Below are 22,248 nucleotides of genomic sequence, written 5' to 3'. Positions count from 1 at the left end.
CTGTGGAGATAAATTAAATGTGTTGTGATATATTATTTCTTAATGCAATACTAATTTCTTTTTGAAAAGTAATTTATTTATATAAAGTATAATTGACATATATTACTGTCAGGTGCACAACATAATAGTTTGATGTTTGTGTATATTCCAAAATGATCACCACAGAAAGTCCAGTTAACATCCATCACCATACTTAATTATTCATTTTTGTGTTGTGATGAGACTGTTCAAGATCAATTCTCCTAGCTACTTTAAAATATGCAGTACAGTATTACTAACTATAGTCACCATGCTCTACATTATATCCCTATGACTTACTCATTTTATAACTTAAATTTGTACCTTTCGACCCCTTGAACCCCTTTTCCCCACCCACCTCAGGCAACTACCACTCTTTGTTCTGTTTCCATAAGCTCAGGTTTTGTGTTTTGGTTTTTGTTTTTATTTTTTGTTTGTTTAGATTCCACATATAAGTGAGATCGTATGGTATATATCTTTTTCTGAGATAGGCACTTTTAAAACAAATTTTTTTTCTTAGGGAAGGCTTTTTTTTTTTTCAAGAATAATTTTTAGTGTTGGATTTTACTCCTTTTATGAAAACAAACTATTATTTTCCATTTTCTTCACTCTGTTTTCTTATTCTTTAATGTAGAGAGGTCTTTTATGGCCTGGATTTGTCTAAGTAGCACATGGGAGGACACATTTTGATATCTTTATTGTACACTTAACGTATTTTTCAGAATATATTTTTTACCATTTTAAACTAGAAAGACAGCAAAAATTTAGTAATCCTGCATTCTAAAAAGAATTGGAAGGATGCTAAGACATGGGCAAGCTGAGTGAAATAATTTAATCTGTGCATAATTTCCTTTCTACAATTTATGAGCCTGCTATTCCAGGGACCAGCTTTCTGTGTCTCACTTTCCATTTGCCTCAGTTTTAAATTTACAGATATGGTGTATCTTGTTGCCTCTCCTGTGTTACTGCCCAATCATTGGGAAGAATCATAGTAGATCAGGGAGAAACCACCACCTACTGGCTTCCTCCTTGAGTAACTTACGTTCTCATGTGTCTCCCACTGCAGGTAATTCAGAACCCTGCTGATGAGAGCAAGTGAATGGATGTTAGAAAGGTGTTCCCTGCATATTATATGTTGTGACATTGCCTTTATCCTTTTTTTTTTTCTCGAAATTATGAGTGCCAGAATCTCCTAAATTTATTTTCTGTAATGTTAATGTATGGCTTACAATCTCAGGAAGAAGAAGCAATGAGTCATTGATGTGTTTCCAGATAAATTAACTCAGTTTGAGGTATATTGATTAGTCATGGTTCCTAAGACTATACAGGATTTTCACCATTTTTTATGTTTCTTTGGGCATTTTGTTATTGATTACTAGGTAACTGAGAATGTTGGGTTGGCAAAGATGCTAGATATACCTATTCACAAGACAATTACTTGTCTAGAAGTCATCATCAATAGCTTCTCATTCACAAACTTAAATCCTCATCAAATTGTGTTGGTCTAGAATCATTAATGGAGCTTTTACTCACCTGATCTCAGGTGTATGGAGATTTTAGCTAAAAATAAATATAGATATTTCTGAATGCTTCTTTTTCTCTATATTTTCTATATACAATTCCATCAAGTTTTGTGGCTTTAGTGATCTCTACTTTGTGGATCACTCCCAGATCTTACTACCTACATTTGCATTTTCTATAAACTCTGGTTTAACCATGCAGATGATAAAGGCCTTAGATATTATGATGATGACTTCAAGTCAAAGCAACATGTCCAAATCTGAGTGCATCATTTTCTACCTCCCAAATCTGTTTTGCTACCTGTTCATTCATCTGCTTATTTATATACGTTCATCATTGTACTTATTGAATGTTTTCTTTTCAGGTTCTATTGCTGAGTGTATATTGAAGAAGATGGTAGATAAGGTCTCTTCTATGAGGATATTTACACAGAATTAAGGGACATGCATGCACACAAGTTAGCAGAAAAGTATGAGATGGCATGATAAGTGCCAAGTTATGATGAGCTTGTGATAAGATGAAAAAAACAAAGAGGTCACCTAATCTTGACTTGGTATCAGAAAAAGCTTTTTTAAAGGAAATAACATCTAAGCTGAATGCTAGAGCTTGAGTAGCAATTTATCCCTGTAAAGGGGAGAAGAAGAGAATATTATAGGTAGAAATAACAGTAAGTATGAAAATAAGAAAGGTCATGACACACATCAAGCCTAGGAATAGAAAATAATTTATTATAGCTAGAGTACAGGTGGTATAGAGTAGTAAGTTTTGAGACAGGAAAGGCAATCAACAGCCAAATTCTTTAGGGCCCTTTAAGCTGTGTTATTTCTTGAGAAACAAAGAAAATATTGAAGTTTATAAGGAAGGGAGTTACATGATCAAATTTGAGTTTTAGAAAAAACATTTTGACTACAGTGTGGAGGTGCATTGAAAGGTCAAAACCAGGGGAAAGATCAATTAGAATCAAATGAAAGGTGATGAAATTTTTGATTAAAGTAGTGACATTAGGGGGACGCCTGGGTGGCTCAGTTGGTTAAGCAGCTGCCTTCGGCTCAGGTCATGATCCCAGCGTCCTGGGATCGAGTCCCACATCGGGCTCCTTGCTCAGCAGGGAGCCTGCTTCTCCCTCTGCCTCTGCCTGCCATTCTGTCTGCCTGTGCTCGCTCTCTCCCCCTCTCTCTCTCTGATAAATAAATAAAATCTTTAAAAAAAAAAAAAAATAAAGTAGTGACATTAGAGTTGAAGAAAGCTGAGAAGTTTAAAATATATTTTGAAAGACTTGGTGATTTATTTATTTGCGACCAAGAGGGGGGAAAAAAAAAAGACAAAGATTTCTGGTTTGAGTAATAGGTTGGATAAAGATATCTTTACAGGTAGTTTTTTTTTTTTTTTTTTTTTTTTTTTTTTTTTTTGTCATGACACTAATCAATTCTGACACTAATAGGGTGTCTTACAATTCAGTTAAATGCTGACACTAACTACCCTGCAGGTAGCATCAGCCTCCAGTTTTAAAGGTTCTCAGTCGACAAGACTTCTGTCATTTCAGATGCCAGTTGCAAGTTTGGAGTCACAAGGTTATCTTCAGTTCAGTTCCACTAAGCTAAAAAGTCCTGCTAAGCTAGTAGTGTTCCTACAATCCCCACCCCCACCATTGTTCACTTCTGATAATTAGAATAACTCACAAGGCTCAGAAAAATACCTTACTTGCTATTACTGTTTTATTATAATGGATACAACTCAGAACAGCAAATGGAAGAGATGCATAAAACAAGGGATAGAGGAGGGGACATAGAGCTGCCATGCCCTCTTTGAGTGGACCTTCCTCTCAGCACCACAACCCAGTAGCTCCCAAACAGGGGATTAGAGGTTTTTATGAGGGTCTCATCCAAGTTATCTCATAGAACAAATGATGCTCTTATAACTCTTATCACTGAGACAATTTCTAAGGTTCTGGGAGATGTATGCTGGGGACTGGGAATAAATACCAAAATTTTTTTTTTTATTATACTGCAAACTTCTATGGAGAAATGAAGCAGAAAGAGAGGAGCAGGTTAAGCAGGAAAACTTGTTCAATCTTGAACATCTTACATTTGAGCTTCCCAAAGTATTTATAAGCATAAATAGTCAAAAAGAAGTTAATGGGTCTGGAGTTTAGAAGAAAAATCTGAACTAGAAAGTTGACTTTGGGATTCTTAGGATACTGATGATTATGAGAGCCAGGAAACTAAATGGAGGTTGCCAACAGTGAGTACATCGCATGAGAAGAGAGAAGACCCACGCAGAAGAGAGTCTACTAAAGGGCACAACCAAGAAAAAGAAGCATACAAGGGAGATTGTGGGGTCATAAAAAAAGTAATAGGAGGGGCGCCTGGGTGGCTCACTGGGTTGGGGCCTCTGCCTTCAGCTCAGGGTCCCAGGATCGAGCCCTGCGTCAGGCTCTCTGCTCTGCGGGGAGCCTGCTTCCTCCTGCCTTTCTGCTAGTTGTGATTTCTCTCTGTCAAATAAATAAAGTATTTTTTTTAAGTAATAGGAATAATCACAGGACTAAGCTAATATATTTTGAGCACATGTGTGCATGAGTGTTAAGGGCGGTGCCCTTTGCATGAATTGTCTTTTGTAAAGCGGCAGACTGTGGAGTTAAGAAGGAAGAAGAAAGTGTTCAAGACAGATGGAGGTGACTCTAGAGCTGAATGCGGCCAAGAAATCAAATATGATAGTGACTTTTATTTTTATTATATTTAGTGCAAGGAGATCACTGGAGGTGCAAGGAGATCACTGGAGGTGCAAGGAGATCACTAGAGACCTCGAAAAAGCAATTCCTAAGGAGTGTTTGGAGTAGTAACCATCTCACAGAAGGTTCAGGAAGTAATGGAAGGAGAGGAAATGTTTCCGGTGAGTATTGCTAACAGTTCCACTATTCTATGTATCCAGAATAGAAAATTGGAGTCATCTTGGATTCTTTTCTCTCATGTGTCTTCTGTTGTTAATTCTAAACATAATGACTCGCTTCTTTCTTGCTTCTCCTTGTCACTGCTTTTAATAAGACCATTCTCGTTCAGTCCTTGGCTTATATTCTCACACCCTGCTTCAGTTCCTGTTTATGGAAAATCACACAATATGTATTACTTCAGGCCCAATCCAAATATTGCTTGTTTGATTACATTTCCCTAATGATCTCATACTCAAGCAATCTACTTATCTCGAACTCTTCTAATACTTCACTGATACTCTTTTTATAATGCTAATAACTTTCTGCATTAAGTGTGACCACCCACATGCATGTCTTAACACCTTTCTACACTGTTAATTTCATTAAGGAAGAAATTGTATTTATTTTTACATTATACATAGTTCCCAAAATAGAACACCCAAGAACTTATTTTTGTTCTGCATAATTTTGAGTTATTAGAACTTCATGAAGTTTTACCTAGGCCTTTTGAATATTTTCCCTGCCAAAAAATGATGATAATATTATCTGTTCTCCCTACTTCACATTATAAAATAGTTTTCTGAATTTTAAAAGTATTTGAAACTATAGCTTTATAAGTCACTATAATATAAAACAATTTAATATTTTCCTTGTAACTACCATTGCAGGAGTATTTAGTGTTATTAGTAGTAATACTAATATAGTCATTTTATACTAAGCATATTTAGATATGCCACAAATCAGCCAATTACTAGTTTAAAGGTTAATTTCTTCAGTTCAGAGCTTATAACACCTGTGGTGAAGTGTCTGCCAATTTACTTTGATGAATAATTCAAGGAGCATTGATTTTACTTAGAGACTGTTTCTTTCCCTAGGTGTTTATATTAGGAGATGTAGTAAGTGATTTATATCAAGGGTCTTGAGGCCAATTGGTCAATTTATTACTTTTTTACTTTTTTCAGTGCAAAAATTAATGTATGCTTTTTGTATATAAGCAAACTACTCTTGAGCCTGGTAGTGGGTATTATGGAGGGCACATTATGGAGGGCATGGAGCACTGGGTGTGGTGCATAAACAAAGAATTCTGGAACACTGAAATTTTTTAAAAAATTTTAAAAATGTATATATAGAAACTGAAAAGCCAATTCCCAGAAATAACCAGTTGAAAGTGTTTGGTATATTTATTTTTAGAAACTTGTTCTATATGAATACATATTTATTTTTTGTTTTTGTCAATGTTGTTCTCCTTCTGTCTGTCTCTCCCTTTCCTCACCTCTGTGTGTGTGTGTGTGTGTGTGTGTATGTATATGTGTGTGTGTGTATATATATATATATATATATATATATATATATATGCATATTATGACTATGTTACCTTTTGTGACAAAAGTGTATATGTGATTAAGGTTAAGGATCTTGAGGTGGGGAGATTATCCTGATTCTTAACTTGGGCCTACAACAATCTCATGAGTCCTTAAAAGTGGAGGAGAAAAGCAGAAGAGTGAGTCAGATGACTATGACATGAGAAGGACTTGACATGTCTTTGCTGGCTTTGAAAATAAAGAAAAGGGGTCGAGCCAAAAAATGCAATGGAATGAGAAACCGGAATCTGTCTTCAGTTTACAGCCAGCAGAAAACTGCAGACCTCAACTCATTTAATGGTGAGACACTGTATTCTGCCAACGATTGAATAATCAAAGAAATGAAATCACCCCTAGAACCTTCAGTAAGGAAGGCAGCCTTGCTGACACCTTCACTTTACCCTAAGGAGACCCAAGTCTGACTTCTCACCTAAAGAACTGTGAAATAATAAAGCTGTGTTGTTTAAACCACTAATTTGTGGTAATTTCATAGGATAGTGATAGAAAACTATACAGACATAAATGTTATTTCTATAGCCATCTACATAGCTTGGCAACATCATTTTTCTTAAAAAATATACGTGGATATCTTTCCTGTCATTTACTTACATGTATAGCTCGCCCAATATAGGTGTAATTTGTAGGAGAGACTGCTACAAATAGCTCACACAAAGAATAATTTTTACCAGGTGTACCCAAATTGTCTTTTGGAAAGCTTCTCTCAACTAATATTTTCACCAATAATATTTAAGAGTGTCCATATTCTATGTCCTTGCCTGAACTGGATATTATCAGTCATTTTAATGCCATGTCCTTTGTCCTTTGCAGAAATGAAAATTGCTTTTGTGACCATTGAGTGCTATTATTTTTTCTTTGTCTGAATCTCACATGGATTCTAGTGTGACATATTAGAAGGCCACACATGATTTTATAAGACTAGCCTCTTCACCTAATATATTTTCTTAGTGTCTATGAGGGATTAGCAGTATAAAATTCATTATTAACTCAGAAAATATTTAGGCAACTTTGAATAAAATGTCTATACCCCCTGACTCCCAAAGCTTTGTGTTTGGACTTAACTGAAAGGTACCTAATTGTCTACATTCAATCAGATACTTTTTGTACCTCAGTTCATGATGTTATCAGCACTTACCAGATTCCAATGTCACTCTCCAATCTCTTCTTACCACCACAACCCTTTTCACCCCAACTTCTGAGAGTATTAGTTCCTAAATAACTTAAATATAAACATAGGAGGTGTCTTGGGATATTTTCTGAAGGCACAACAGCTTATATGCAGTGATATTAAGGTAAATATTTAATCAGTGGGGATTCATAAGAAAATAGAATAGCTCAGACAAGGAGTAGACATGCTTTATCAGAGAAGAGTTTCATAAGAAACCTATTTCAAATTATACTTGCTTTGGGAGGTTGGGAAGATGACAGAGTAGGAGGACCCTAAGTTCACCTTGTCCCATGGATACAACTAAATAACTCTCACATCAGTGTAAGTAATCAGAAAATGATCCAACAAAGGCAGAACAAACTATACAACTGAAGGAAGAGAAGAAGCCATATCAGAGAAAGTAGGAAAGTTGCAGACACTGTTTGGGAGTAAAAAGAAACATGGCTGTCTGTGAAGGGTAGGGAGCTACCCCAAAGGATTAGGAGAAGAGCAGGAAAACAGACTATCATACTCAGGAGTCCACATAGGGAAAACAAATCCCTGTAATATTTGGCTTTGAAATCGAGGGGACCTAATCTTGTGAGTTCTTACAACTAATGGGACTTAAAGTCTAGAATTTTAAAAATCAGGGGTTCTGGCTCTGAGAAAGTCCCGAGGGTATTAGAATGATAAGCATTAGGTGTTATACTCAACTTATAAATCATTGAACATTATATCAAAAACTAATGATGTACTATACCTTGGCTAATTGAATTTAAATCTAAAAAATGAAAGTTAATTAATTAATTTTTTTAAAAAGCGGAGTCCTCAACTTTAAAGAGACAGCATGACAAATAGCCTGCAGGGATATAGCCTGGAAACAGCACTTGGAAAAATGCCAGGGCCAGAGGGGAGGGAAGTACCCATCCTAGAGCTTGGCCTAGAGAGGCAGGGATCATGGGAAGACCTTGCAGGAACAAAGGAGCTGGCAGATGTCTTTTCCTACCCCAGCCACCCATCATGAATACATAGCTACCTGCGAGAACCAGTGTAGATTCCACACTTTTTACATAACTTGCTTATACTAACCCCCACCCAAATCTTGCTTCAGGGGGTCCATCCTTCCAAGCCATGCTTGCCTCAGTTGTGGCGATATGGTTCCCCCTTCCCTAGAAGACTGGTGCACCCTCACCAATACCTCATCTCCCAACCTGTGCGGTTCATGGGACCTCAGTTCCAGTAACAGTAGAGGCAGCAGGGCAGGTCTCATTTTGTAAGCTGGCCAGTGCACACCTTCTTAAAATGCACCCTACCCAGCCAGGGACCAAGCACTGCCCATAACAGGCAGAGACAGCCTCTGCAGACAATTGGACAATCGGACTGAAGGAAAAAGTGGCCAGAACTCAATAGTAGGGCACATGTAACATACAGAGGAGACACTTCTGGAAGCACAGGCTCTGGTGAACAGGCGACACTGTGCTTCAGGGCACTAGGGGAACTCTTCTTCATAAGGTTATTATTTTTAAGAGCAGGAGATGTAATTGAGTTTCCTAACATGCATAAACAGATACATAGAGTTAGACAAAATGAGGAGAAAGAGGAATGTCTTGCAAGTGAAAGAACAGAAACAACCACAGGAAGAGAACTACAGGAAACAGAGATAATATGCCAGATAGAGAATTTAAAGTTATGATCATGAGGATACTCACTGGGCTTGAGAAAAGAGTGGAAGACATCAATGAGACCCTTAACAATGAGATAAAAAAAAGAGCCAATCAGAGATGAGACAAAATAAATTAATTTAGAAATACACTTGATAGAATAAATAGGTAAGATGAAGCAGAAGAATGGATTTGTGACCTGGAAGACAGAATAATGGGAAGTAATCAAGCTGAGCATAAGGAGAAGAAAGAATTATGCAAAATGAGAATGGACTTACAGAACTCAGCAACTCCACCAAGCATAATTACATTTGCATTATAGGGATCCATGAAGATGAAAAGAGAAAAAAGGGGATAATTTATTTAAAGAAAAATAGCTGAAAAATTCCCTAATCTGGAAAAGGAAACAGACATCAAGATTCAGGAGGCAGAGAAATCCACCAACACAATCAACCCAAGGAGATCCACACCAAAACACATAGTAATTAAAATGGCAAAAAGTAGTGATAAAGGAAAAAAAAAACCTATAAAGCAACAAGAGAAAAGAAGATAGTTATATATAAGAAAATCCCATAAACCTATCAGAGAGTTTTGGCAGGAACTTTACAGGCAAGAAGAGAATGGTATGATATGATTGAAGTGCTGAAAGGAAAAAAACTGTATCCAAGAATACTCTATACATCAAGAGTATTATTTAAAATAAAAAGAGAAACAAAGAGTTTTTCAAACAAAAACAAAAGGAGTTCATGACCACTAATGCAGCCCTATAAGAAATGTTAAAGGGGACTCTTTAAGTGGAAAGGAAAGATCATAAGTGAGAGTATAAAAATTTGGAAGCACAAAATCAGTAAAAGTAAGTGTATCTGTAAAAATTAGTCAAGGGATTCAGAAAATTTTTAAAAAAATGTAAAATATGACACCATGTACCTAAAACGTGGGAGGTGGAGGAGTTAAGAATGAATTCAAATTTAAGTGACCATCAACTTCATATAGACTGCTATATTTAGAAGATGTTATATACAAACCTAATTGTAACCTCAAAACAAAAACCAGTAACACATACGCAAAGAATAAAGAGAAAGGTATTCAGGCCTACCACTAAAGAAAGCCAACAAACCATGAAAGAGAGAAAGAGAAGAAAGAATCAGAGGAAAACTAAAAACAACCATAAAACAAGTAAAAAATGGCAATAAATACGTATTTATCAATAATTACTATGAATATAAATGGACTAAATGCGCCAATCAAAAATCATAGGGTGACAGAGTGAATAAAAAAACAAGACTCATCTATATGTTGCCTACAAGAGACTCATTTCAGACCTAAAACCGTGTGCAGATTGAAAATGAGGGAATAGAGAGACATTTATCATGCAAATGAATTGCAAAAGAAAGCTAGAGTGGCAATACTTATATCAGGGAAAATAGACTTTAAAACAAAGTTTGTAATTAAAGACAAAGAAGTACACTAGTCATTTAGGGGACAATGCAACAAGAGGTTATAACAACTGCAAATATTTATGCACCCAACATGGAAGCACCAAATATATAAAATGGTTAATAACAAATATAAATGGAGGTAATCTATAGTAATAGAATAATAGTAGGGGACTTTAACACCCAAATTATATCAATGGAAAAATCATCCAAACAGAAGATCAACAAAGTATCGGTGACTTTGAATGACATACTGGATCAGATACACTTAACAGGTATATATTCAGAACATTCCATCCTTAAACAGTAGAATACACGTTCTTTTCAACTGCACATGGTGCATTCTCCAGAATAGACAACATATTAGGCCACAAAACAAGTCTCAACAAATTAAGAAAGATATAACTCATTCCATACATCTTTTTTGACCACAGTGACATGAAACTAGACATCATCCACCGAGAGAAAAATCTGGAAAGAGCATAAATATAAGGAGGTTAAATAACATGCTATCAAACAATGAATGGGTCAAACAAGAAATCAAAGAAGAAATAAAATAAAATACATGAAAACAAATGAAAATGAAAACACAACAATCCAAAATCTTTGAAATTACAAAAGCATTTGTAAGAGGAGAGTTTATAGCAATGTAGGCCTACCTCAGAAAGCAAGAAAAATCTCAAATAAAAAACCTAACCTTACACCTGTAGGAGCTAAAAAAAGAGCAAACAAACCAAAATGCAGCAAAAGGGAGGAGATAATAAAGATTAAAGCAGAAATAAATGATATAGAAACAAACAAACAAAAAGAACAGATCAATGAAACCAGGAGCTTGTTCTTTGAAAAGATCAACAAAATTGATAAACGTCTAGCCAGACACATGAGACAGAGAGAGAGAGAGAGAGAGAGAGAGAGACAGGATTCAAACAAAGTCACAAATGAAAGAGGAGAAATGACTACTCCACCACAGAAATACAAACAATTGTAAGAGAATATTGTAAAAAAATTATATGCCAACAAATTGGACAACCTAGAAGAAATGCATAAATTCCTAGCATATCATCTACCAAAATTCCTAGCATATCATCTACCAAAACTGAAGAAATAGAAAATTTGAAAAGAACGATTAACAGCAATGAAATTGAATCAATAATCAAAAAACTCCCAACAAACAAAAGTCCAGGGCCAGAGGACTTCACACGTGAATTCTACCAAACATTTAAAGAGTTACTACCTATTCTTCTCATACTATTGTAAGAAAATAAAAGGAAAACTTCCAAATTCATTCTTTGAGGTCAGTATTACCCTGATAACAAAGCCAGTTAAAGACACCACCAAAAAAAAAAAAAAATAAATAAAAAAAGAGAGAGAGAGAGAGAAAAAGAGAGAAATACATGTCAATATGTTTGATAAACATAGATGTGAAAATCCTCAATAGAAGTCTAGCCGAAAAATCCAACAATACATTTAAAAAAATCATTCACTACAATCAAGTGGGATTTATTCCTGTGATGCAAAGGTGATTTAATCTTCATAAATCAATCAATATAATGTGTCACATCAATAGGAAAAAGGATAAAAACCATATCATTATTTCAATAGATGCAGAAAAAGCATTTGACAAAAAACCCTCAACAAAGTAGGTTTACAGGGAACAGATCTCAAATAATAAAGGCCATATACAAAAAACCCATAGCTAGCATTATCCTCAGTGGATATCCTCAGCTTTTCCCAACTTGCAGTTTTCCCCTAAGGTGGGAACAAGGCAAGGATGCTCACTCTTACAACTTTTATTTAACATAGTACTGGAAGTCCAAGCCACAGCATTCAGACAAAAAGAAATAAAAAGGCATTCAAATTAGTAAGGTAGTAGTAAAACTGTAACTATCTGCACATGACATTTTACTATGTATAGAAAGCCCTAAACACCAAAAGACTACTGCAACTAATAAATGAATTCAGTAATGTTTCAGGATATAAAAATAATGTGCAGAAATCTATCACATTTCAGTATATTAATAATGGATCAGAAGGAAAAAATTAAGAAAACAATCCCATTTAACTGATGGAAGCAGCCCAAGTGTTCATTGATAGAGGGATGGATAAAGAAACTGTGTGTGTGTGTGTGTGTGTGTGTGTGTGTGTGTGTGTACAATAGAATATTATTCGGTCATAAAAAATGAAATCTTGCCACCTGCAACAACATACTTGGAGCTAAAGAGTGTAATGCTAAGTGAAATAAGTTAAAGAAAAACATATACCACATAATTTCACTAATATGTGGGATTTAAGAAACAAATGAGCAAAAGAGAATAAAAGAAAAGAAGAGAAGGGGCACCTGGGTGGCTCAGTGGGTTAAGCCGCTGCCTTCGGCTCAGGTCATGATCTCGGGGTCCTGGGATCGAGTCCCGCATCGGGCTCTCTGCTCGGCAGGGAGCCTGCTTCCTCCTCTCTCTCTGCCTGCCTCTCTGCCTACTTGTGATCTCTCTCTCTGTCAAATAAATAAATAAATAATCTTAAAAAAAAAAAAAAAGAAAAGAAGAGAAATCAGGAGATAGACTTAACTACAGAACTGATGGTTACCAGAGTAGGGATGGGTAGGAGGATGGGTAAACTAGGTGAAGGTATAATTAAAGTATAAATTAAGAGTATATTTTAAGATATATATATATATATATATATATTTAAGGTGTAGATTAAGAGTATATTTATCATGATGAGTGCTGAGTAATGTATAGAATTGTTGACTTACTATATGTACATCTGAAACTAATATAACACTATTAACTATAACAGATTTTAAAATAAAAACTTAATAAAATATCTAAAAAGCCAAAATTACACCTGCTTCAGCTGCTTACCAAGTTTCCCCAGATTCCTCCAAGATTCTCCTTGTATTATTATTTTTTAAGATTTTGTTTATTTATTTGAGAGAGTGAGTGAGGAAGAAAGAGAGAGGGCAGGGGGAGGGGTAGAAGCAGACTCCTGGCTGAGCAGGGAGCCTAGCCACAGAGGGCTGGATCCTGGGACTCTGGGATCATGACCTGAGCCAAAGGCAGATGCTTAACCGATTGAGCCACCCAGGTGCCCCAAAATTAAGTGTGGAGTTCTCCTTAGATTTTTTTGTGTTTTGGAGTGTTTCAACTTTAACATTTCAAATGACTATATAAACTCACTTTTGTATAATGTACAGTACTAAAAAAGTACAAAATGTTTACCATAAACATATGGTCATGAAACTCAGTACCCACAATGGTTGTGTCATTAACTCAACTAAGCACTTTTGTTCATTTCACTTTTTCTGAAAGCTTGTGGCACATTACAGCTGCTCTACATCTTGAACTGGTTCAGGTTGCTCAGCACATATCCAGCAACTATCCTCAAGAAGGTTGTAAAAATCTTGTTTCTTTGAACAGTTTTCAGTGGTTCTTCTAAAACTGCCTGTGTCTAATGGGTTGTTGCTATTATTAATTGTATTGTTGCCTTTGTTGTTTGGCTTCAAATTCTCTGTTTTATTTATTTTTTTTTTTTTTTAAGATTTTATTTATTTGACAGACAGAGGTCACAAGTAGGCAGAGAGTCAGGCAGAGAGAGGAGGAAGCAGGCTTCCTGCTGAGCAGAGAGCCCGATGTGGGACTCGATCCCAGGACCCTGGGATCATGACCTGAGCCGAAAGCAGAGGCTTTAACCCATTGAGCCACCCAGGTGCCCCAAATTCTCTGTTTTAGACACTTGAAAGTACTCTCTCTCTCTCTCTCTCTTTCTCTACTCTGTTATATATTAAAACCAAATAGTTCGGAATTACATTTTGCTCAGCATTTTTATGTATTTGGGAAGGGGGCTATGAACATTGGTTGGTTTACCCAGTATTGTGTTAATCAGAAACTTGATATTTAAAGTAAGCTCATATGAGAAATTAAAGCTTTCCTTTTCCTCTTGATACTGACTTCTCAGACTAAATTGACAGAAAAATAGAGTATATTCTGCACTGGCTACAAAGTCACAGAGAATTTTTAAAGAAGTCAAATACTTCTCTCTAAAAAAAACTTGCAAAGAAAATTAGAAGTATATTTGTATATTTTTAGGGCTTTCTTGTAGAAGAAGGATTGTAGTATTTTCTGTAGCTCCTAAGAGCTAGGATCAATTTATGGAAGGGATAAGCTTAGTTTTGGCTTAGTTTGAGGGAAACTTTGCAGCAAGTTATTCTGACTTTGTGGGCATCAGTTGCCTATTTTTGGTTGTTGCCAAGCAAACTATAGTAACCATGTGTTTGGAGTGTTGTAGAAGAGATTGTTCTACAAAGAGAAATGCTGTCCTGCTGAACATTAATATCCTGTCACACTCTAAAATTCTATGAGTTGCCATAACTCCAACAAAGCCCCAGTAGATGCAAGCCTGAATTAATCTAAGGGGAGCCAATGAACCCAAACAGGTACCTCCAGTCAGAATTTTCAGAATTACAAACCTGCCTACAGTAAGAGCTCAAGGGAAAAGAAATCTCAGACTTGGAGACAAAAATACCCCCAGGGAGAATGAGGAAGATAACAATCATCTAGGGAGCTTGGACACATATAGGAGAGAATCAAAATTGAACCAGAAATGTTGGAGAAAAATTTGGGAGAGGCCAATATATTCTGTTTCTTGGTAAACCCAATCTAAAATCTCCTTATCTTGTTTTCTTAAATGGACTAAGTATCATTGACACTCATCTGGAAAATATTTTTTAAAGTCAATATTTTCTCATTCTTTTGATATTTTCTTTTATACTTTTCCTGAACAAGTTGTATAAAATAGAAAAATTAATATTGCAAAATAAAGATATTCCATACCTAGAACAAGTTCTAAACATATAAAAGCAGTTAAAATATATGCGTAAAACTATTTCTAATCTTTCTGGGAGCACATTATATTTTTCTAATGAATCATAAAATGTTAAGAGAGTATTTAGAAAATATATGTGTATTTCTTTGCTATGAAATAAAAAATGGTAATTTGGTAAGTTCTGCTTTTATTGTTGCATTTTGTTATTCTAAAAGATGATTAAGCATCCTACTCAAAGAATTTATTTTGAAAGAAGCAGACCACCAAGTATCACATACAGGAGTGAACATGCATACACACATAGATGCATAGTACTTTATTCCTTATTTAGTCAATAAAGAATGAATTTCTGGCCATTAGACACATTCAGTTAAAGAAACATATTTGAAGACTTGCTATGCGAAAGTCATTGGGCCAGGTGCTATAAAAATATAAGGATGAATGAAGGAAAGCCCATCTTACGGGAACACAAACTCTTGAAAATATAGACATCTACAAATATAATTGAAGTAGCCCATTCAGTGGTAAATGGATAATTAATATAAACCACACAACGTGTGTCTCTGTATTTTCTAGATACCAAGCTCCTAGAAGGCAGATGTTTCTTCTGAGATGATGTATTCTGACAGTAGGCAGCCCCCCAAAATTGTTTATAAATGCATAATCAAAACCAATTATAAAATTAACGTATTGAGCAATCTCAACAAAACAAAACTTCCAAAACAACCAGAATAATATTTGATGAATGAAAACCCCAGTTCAGGTTAGTGACAATTAGTGACGATTCTCTCACATCCAAAAAAACATTTTAATGTCCACAATAAAAAGAAGAGTAAATGGTACATCTACCGTTTTTCTTTTCACACACTATTTTTAGACCAACCTGCTGTCTCGTAATTAATGTAACATTTACTGAAGCCCTGCTGTTCATTGCTTTATTTATTCAACACATTTTTTGAGCGCCATGTTAGTTTCCTTTAGTTGCTGGAAGCAATTAGTATAGACTTGGTTGGTTAAAAAAGCATTCATTTATTTTCTTGCAGTTCCGGAATTCCGAAGGCTGAAGTTAATTTCACTGGGCTGAAATCAAGGTGTTAGCTTTGTTGGTAGCTCTCCCTTTTGAGGCTTACGGGAGAATCTGTTTTGCCTTTTCTAGCTTCTAGAGCTGCATTCCTTTCCTTCCTTTTCTTGCAGCCCCTTCCCCAATCTTTAAAGTTGGCAACATAGCATTTTGTTTCAGCTGCCACGTTTCCTTCTCTTTCAAATTTCCCTTTCCCTGCCTTTGATCAGGACATTTGTGATGATAGTTAGGGCCCATGCAGACAGTCTTCATCTCAAGATACTTAATCATATCTGCAAAGTCTCTTTTGCCATGTAAAGTAACATTCACATTTTCAGAAGATTTGGAGTTAGTTCTCTTAGGGGACCATCGCTCATCCTACCACATGCACCTACTTCATGCTGGATATAGGAGACCCAGCAGTGAATTAGACATCTTTGTGTCTGTGCTCATGGATCTTGACATTATGTGAGGTAAAAAAGATGTACAAGGCACAGACCTCCTTTTTAATTGGGTTCTCTAATAGAGGGATATTTTATCAGAGAATAAGTACATGTTCTTTCCTTTACACTTTTAGCAAGAGAAATTGCCAGCTACTTCTTAGAATAAGCAGGCACAGAAAATCACCTTGCAGCATGCTGTTGAGAAAAATTACTTGTGTTCTGTCTTACATAAATAGAGGATGAGTAGGCTCATCTATCTTAAGCAATAACAGACTTTTTTTGTTTTTGTTTTTTTAGTAACTTTGCAAACTGCTCTTTTTTTTTTTTTTTTAAATGTTAGGAGATGATGGTTTTGTGGCAGAAGAAAGGTTAGGTCAGTTTGGTTAAGGAATCTATGTTTCGTTCAGGAAAGGAAAAAACAAAATAAAACAAAATCCAATGCCTTAGAAGATAACTATAAAATCTGGACTTCAGGTAGTACAAAATTTGGGGGTTGGCTAATTCGGCATAAAATTAATGTACTTGATCCTAGTACATGAAACTTCCTTCCCTCAAAACACTGATAGGCTATGTATCAACCTGTGGAGTAGTTGCCCCACGCAGGAAGTCCCATATCTTTCTGCTGGCCCAGGTTTCAATTAAAGACAAGCATCTGTCTCACGGCCCCATGGAACAGGGTCTTGCCAGGAGAGATGGCCCATATCTAGTCAACAGTGCATTTAGTCTACCAGCACCAATCAGCCAGAGTTTAATGCTCTGCCACCTCTATGTGGAACAGTAATGACACTGGAGTTCTCCCCCATCTCCATCACTTGCAGTGCCATGACCTGGCCCAGTGCTTCAATCAGAAATGAAAAGAGCTTTGGTCAAAGGGACTTGGCCTGTTTAGTTGGTTTCTCAGTCTGCTTAAGGACTATAACAAAATATTTTAACAAAATATGTCAACCAGATGATTTATAAACATGAAGCATTTATTTCTCCCAGTTCTGAAGGCTGGAAGTTCAAGATTAGGGTGCTAGCATGGTCAGGTGAAAGCCCTCTTTTGGGTTATAGGTTTCTTATTTTATCCTCAGATGTTAGAAGAGAAACAGGGTCTCTCTGGCACCTCTTTTCTAAAGGCACTATACCATTCATGAAGGTTCTGCTTTCATGACCTAATCACCTCAAAAGTCCCCACCTCTAAAAGTCTCCACCTCCTGGTACCATCACCCGAGTAGTTTTATTTCAACATATTTTGAAGGGATGCAAACATTGAGACTGTAGCAGTTGAGAATTACCTACATTGAGTTTAATACTAGGGTGTGAGTAAATCCTAAATCAGTCTCTACTAATTAGTAAAGAAGGCACCTTAGCCCCTATGGTCACTACAAGGTCAGAGAATTTACACAGCTCTAAGTTAGAGACATGAACTGCCAACACCAGTTTCTTCTTTGACTCATATCACAAGTCATGAATTTATGTAAGGTAGAGTTAGACTGGATTCTTTGTTGTCAAGACTGGTAGATACTCAAGAAATCTGGGTACACATGGTGAAAAATTAGAGCAGTAGGGTGATGGGTAAGAGTTTGTATTTCTGAATTATCTGCTGCTATCAGCTGGTAGAGGCTTTGGCGTTATATTCAGGGGATTTCTTGGGAGTTATAGTCTTTGCATCCCAAGTGATGTCAAGAGATAGCCTAGTTACATCATTATATAGGAAAATATAAAGAATGGTATGACAATTTAATTAATGAAGAAATTATTGCTGTTCTATAATACTGCCTATAATGTAATAGTTATTAATGTAGGTATGTAGTAATAATTACATTGTACATAGTACAATAGCATTAAAGAAGGCAGACTTGACATGGACATTGAAGCATAATGTAGTAGATAATTGAACTTTTGAGATTTACTGTATTTGTTTGTTTGTTGGCTCTAGAATCCAAAAATCCTGGTTTTGGAGGAAAACCATAGTGTGTGTCTTTCATGTGACTTCTCATTAAGGGAGCCAAAAGGACTGACTTCCATTTTAAGGATGCTAAGGAGATACAGACATATAACTTAGGCTTAGCTCATCAAATTTTTCCAACCAAAGATTTGAATCTTGAAGAACTAAGGCAAACAATACAGGCAGAATGGAGAGATTCTTCATGGTGGTGTCACAAACATTGAGAGCTCAGTGCACACTTGAAATTATCAGTGTCTTAATCCGTACCATTGCAGGAAGCTGTCATCCCAGTTGTCCTGCCCTTCTGTGTTCCCGCCCATTGATTTATTTACTAGACTTCACCTTTCTGCTCTTCTCTGTAACCTTTCACATAAGTTCTATTTATGCTTCATGTGCCAAACTCAGTTTCTATATCTTGCAAAAAAGAACTCTAACTTGAATGGAGAGGAAATAGACAGGAAGTGAGAAGACATGTCAGGTAAGTGGAGTGATGAACAAAGATATGAGATGACATAATATGTCTAGAAGATTCTAATGAAACTGCAGGGACTGGATGGAAGAAAAGACGAAGTATTCAGATGACAGTGAGGACAGTTCTAGGACTAGAGCAAACAATACATATCAGAAAGTAGGATTAAATAATAATGAGTAAGTAACCTCTTAGTCTTTAATTCTTTTATCCCCTGAATAAATTATTTGTTGCATTCTTGTTATGTCAACAACTTTTGCTGACTCTGAACATATAAAAAGGGCAAAATCCATGCCATCAAGGAGACACTAATCTTTTACAGTGCAGTAGGGAATTTCAGGATGCAAATTCATTTTTTGCTTTAATTTAAACATTTAGATAACTTTCTCTCTCGTGACAATTATTGTCACCAATTTACCAATTTTAAAATTGACAGAAATAGAAATTCTAAAGTAAGATTTCAGTAGTATAGAATCCTAATAAATCAAAGTAAAAGAGTACCAGTCCTGAGGGCCTAGTTTTTTTCCTGCATTTTTTGAAATAATCATTATTCCTGACTCTAATATGTTTATGGAAGTTATTATATTAATAAATATTCTGATGTTGAATGAAAGAAAGCATGTTTTATTTTATATCAGTGTATGCCTACTTCTTACAAACTGTTTGATTATGCCTGACAGCATAAATAAATTAGGGTAAATAGATTCTCATTGAATGATTTTTATCAGATTCAATGCAAAATGGTATTTATAAATTGGATTGGGATTGCATCTAATGCCCCATCCTAAAACTCTGACTGTTCTGTTGGTCCCTTCCTAATGGCAAGAAATGTTGAAATATCAAATAGAGACAATGTCATCATTGTTCAAAGTGTTTTCGTGTGGATTTCTTGATTATTGGAAGGTATGGGGACAATGTTTTGTTGTAATGATCACAAATATTTTTACATACTAAATCCTGACATTTTTCAAATATAGGATGGCTATAATTTGTGGCAAATTCAATTGGCTATTTTTTACATGTATTTCAACTAAAAACTAGCATTGAAGGAATATGCCATTCATCCAATAGAGGGATTCCCAGAAGGGAAAAAGTGGGAGCTGCATATAAATTGATTTTATGTAGTAAATGGACATTTCAAATATGTTACATCAGGGTGGTCACTGAGCTCCCAAAGGGGAGAGAAAAAAATATCCAAACAGGGAAAAATGGGGGAAAAATACAAATTTTGTTCATCGAATTCTTGTTGAGAACTGTTCTAATGTATTAAACTAATAGGTGCCTTTGTCTTCTCCTATTTACTTATTATTATTATTATAATAGTCTCTACCCCACAAGATCCTTGGGGTTGATTTTGTCTTGCTACTAGCAAAACCGTTTCCACTTCTTTTTTGGCATTAGCAATAAAGATCCTTCTCCTTATTTCCCAGGCCTGTGGGTAAAATAATCAATAAAGTCAAACTCATTCCACTCAATATCCAAATAGGGTTTTTTATAGATCTTGGCTGAATCATCCTAAAGTTTATATGAAAGAACAAACAGCCAGGACTAATTAAGGCAATTTTTTAAATAAAGATTTTTATTTGTTTATTTGACAGACAGAGATCACAAGTAGGCAGAGAGGCAGGCAGGGAGAAAGAGGGGGAAGGCTTCCCGCTGAGCAGAGAGCCCTATTTGGGGCTTGATCCCAGCGGAAAGGCAGAAGCTTTAACCCACTGAGCCACCCAGGCGCTTCTAATTAAGGTAATTTTAGAGAAGAATCAGAAGAGGGGCGCCTGGGTGGCTCAGTAGGTTAAGCCTCTGCCTTTGGCTCAGGTCATGATCTCAGGGTCCTGGGATTGAGCCCCGAATTGGGCTCTCTGGTCAGCAGGGAGCCTGCTTCCCCCTCTCTCTCTGCCTGCCTCTCTGCCTACTTGTGATCTCACTCTCTGTCAAATAAATAAATAAAATCTTAAAAAAAAAAGAATCATAAGAAAGAAGGTCTTGCTGAATTTTTCAATATGCAGAGTTGAGTGCATATAACCAACAAGAGAGAAGTACTTAAACTTTAAAAATATATAAAGATTACCTATAAATTAATATCCAAAAACAACAAAGCCTATAACATACTCATTATTTTATTTATACTTTTCTGTCTAAAAATATTTCACAATTAAACTTTAAAACTTTTAGAAAATAAACGAGAATATCCTATAGTTTCAGGTTTGAAGACTGTTACAAATAAGAAAGCAAAATGGATGAAATTATAATGTAAAAATTTGTTACAACTAGCAGTACTTAAAATATACAGCTTTTGGTTATCAAAAGATACCATAGAAAGTTAAAGGACAATCCATAAACTGAGAAAAGCTATTTGAAACACATAACCAACAAGAAGAGAAGTATTTAAGCTTTAAAAATATATAAAGATCATCTACAAATTAATTCCCAAAAGCAACAAGCCTATAAAAAGTGAGTTAAAATTGAGAACAGGCATTGCACAGAAAACCAAATAGCCACTAAGCATTTATAAATATACACAAGCTCATTGGCAAGGGGATTAATGTAAATTAAAGGCGCAAATTAAGAGATGCTATTGGCAGACAAAAATTTTAAAATCTAACAATAACAGGTGTTATGGTGATGTGCCAGCCTATGTGAAATGTATCCGTGTATAGATGAATCTCAAAACACAAATGTGTAGTGAAAAAAAGAAATTGGAGGGGAAAATGCTGTGTGATTCATTATAAAAAATAAGGATAACATATTCTTAGGGAATCATACATATATAACTATGTTCAAAATGCAAAATAAGTAATACAAAATTTAGCATAATGGTTATTTCTGTCTGGGAGGGGGGATGGAGACGACTTTTGAGAAGGCTTCAAAAATACTGGTATTCTGCATCTTCAGCTCCGTAGTGAGTACGAGGGTATTCTTTTATTATTATTTAAAATGTGCACATACAGGATACATTCATATATGCATATTTCACAACTAAAATTTCTACTAAAAATCTAGTGTGATTTTAAGGACGCCCTTACCAAATTGTTCACGTCAGCAAGTTCTAGACTGTGAGCCAGGATTTCCTTGTTACTATGTAACCAAACAAAACAGAGAATTCTCTTGGCTTCTCCGGCTGATGTAAAATGGAACCCTTCAGCCGAAACCCCTATTTCGAAAGTTCTTGTTCTTTATACCTGTCTCCTTGTTCTCAATTATTTCTATAATCCACTACAAAGGTGATTTTATAGATTTGCTAATTCAACGTCATCTTTATCTATTAGGGCCTTCACAAAAAGTTCCAGTTTTTTCAAAAACGATAAAACTCGCCCTTAGTTTGAAAACAACCTGCGTACTCGAGTTAAAGCAACTTTGGAAAGCCTCCCATCAAAACCAGGGGTCCTTCTTAGTGAGAGCTTCCCAGAGCAACTTCAGAACAGTTTTTAAGAGAGGGG

At 35.7% G+C, this 22,248-nt stretch overlaps 1 long non-coding RNA gene across 1 annotated transcript; it reads right to left on the bottom strand.

Annotated features, from left to right (window-relative positions):
- Positions 1–4,249: 4,249 nt before the first annotated feature.
- Positions 4,250–22,231, bottom strand: LOC309864286. Its single transcript, XR_014311433.1, has 2 exons — positions 21,835–22,231; positions 4,250–4,630 (listed from the first exon to the last, which is right to left on the bottom strand). It is a non-coding gene; the product is annotated as an uncharacterized lncRNA (long non-coding RNA).
- Positions 22,232–22,248: the final 17 nt, after the last annotated feature.

This window comes from Mustela nivalis (genome assembly GCF_964662115.1).
Source record: "Mustela nivalis genome assembly, chromosome: 5".
Lineage (NCBI taxonomy): Eukaryota > Metazoa > Chordata > Mammalia > Carnivora > Mustelidae > Mustela > Mustela nivalis.
The sequence above is the reverse complement of the archived record's forward strand: the minus strand, read 5'-3'. Positions and strand labels throughout refer to the sequence as shown.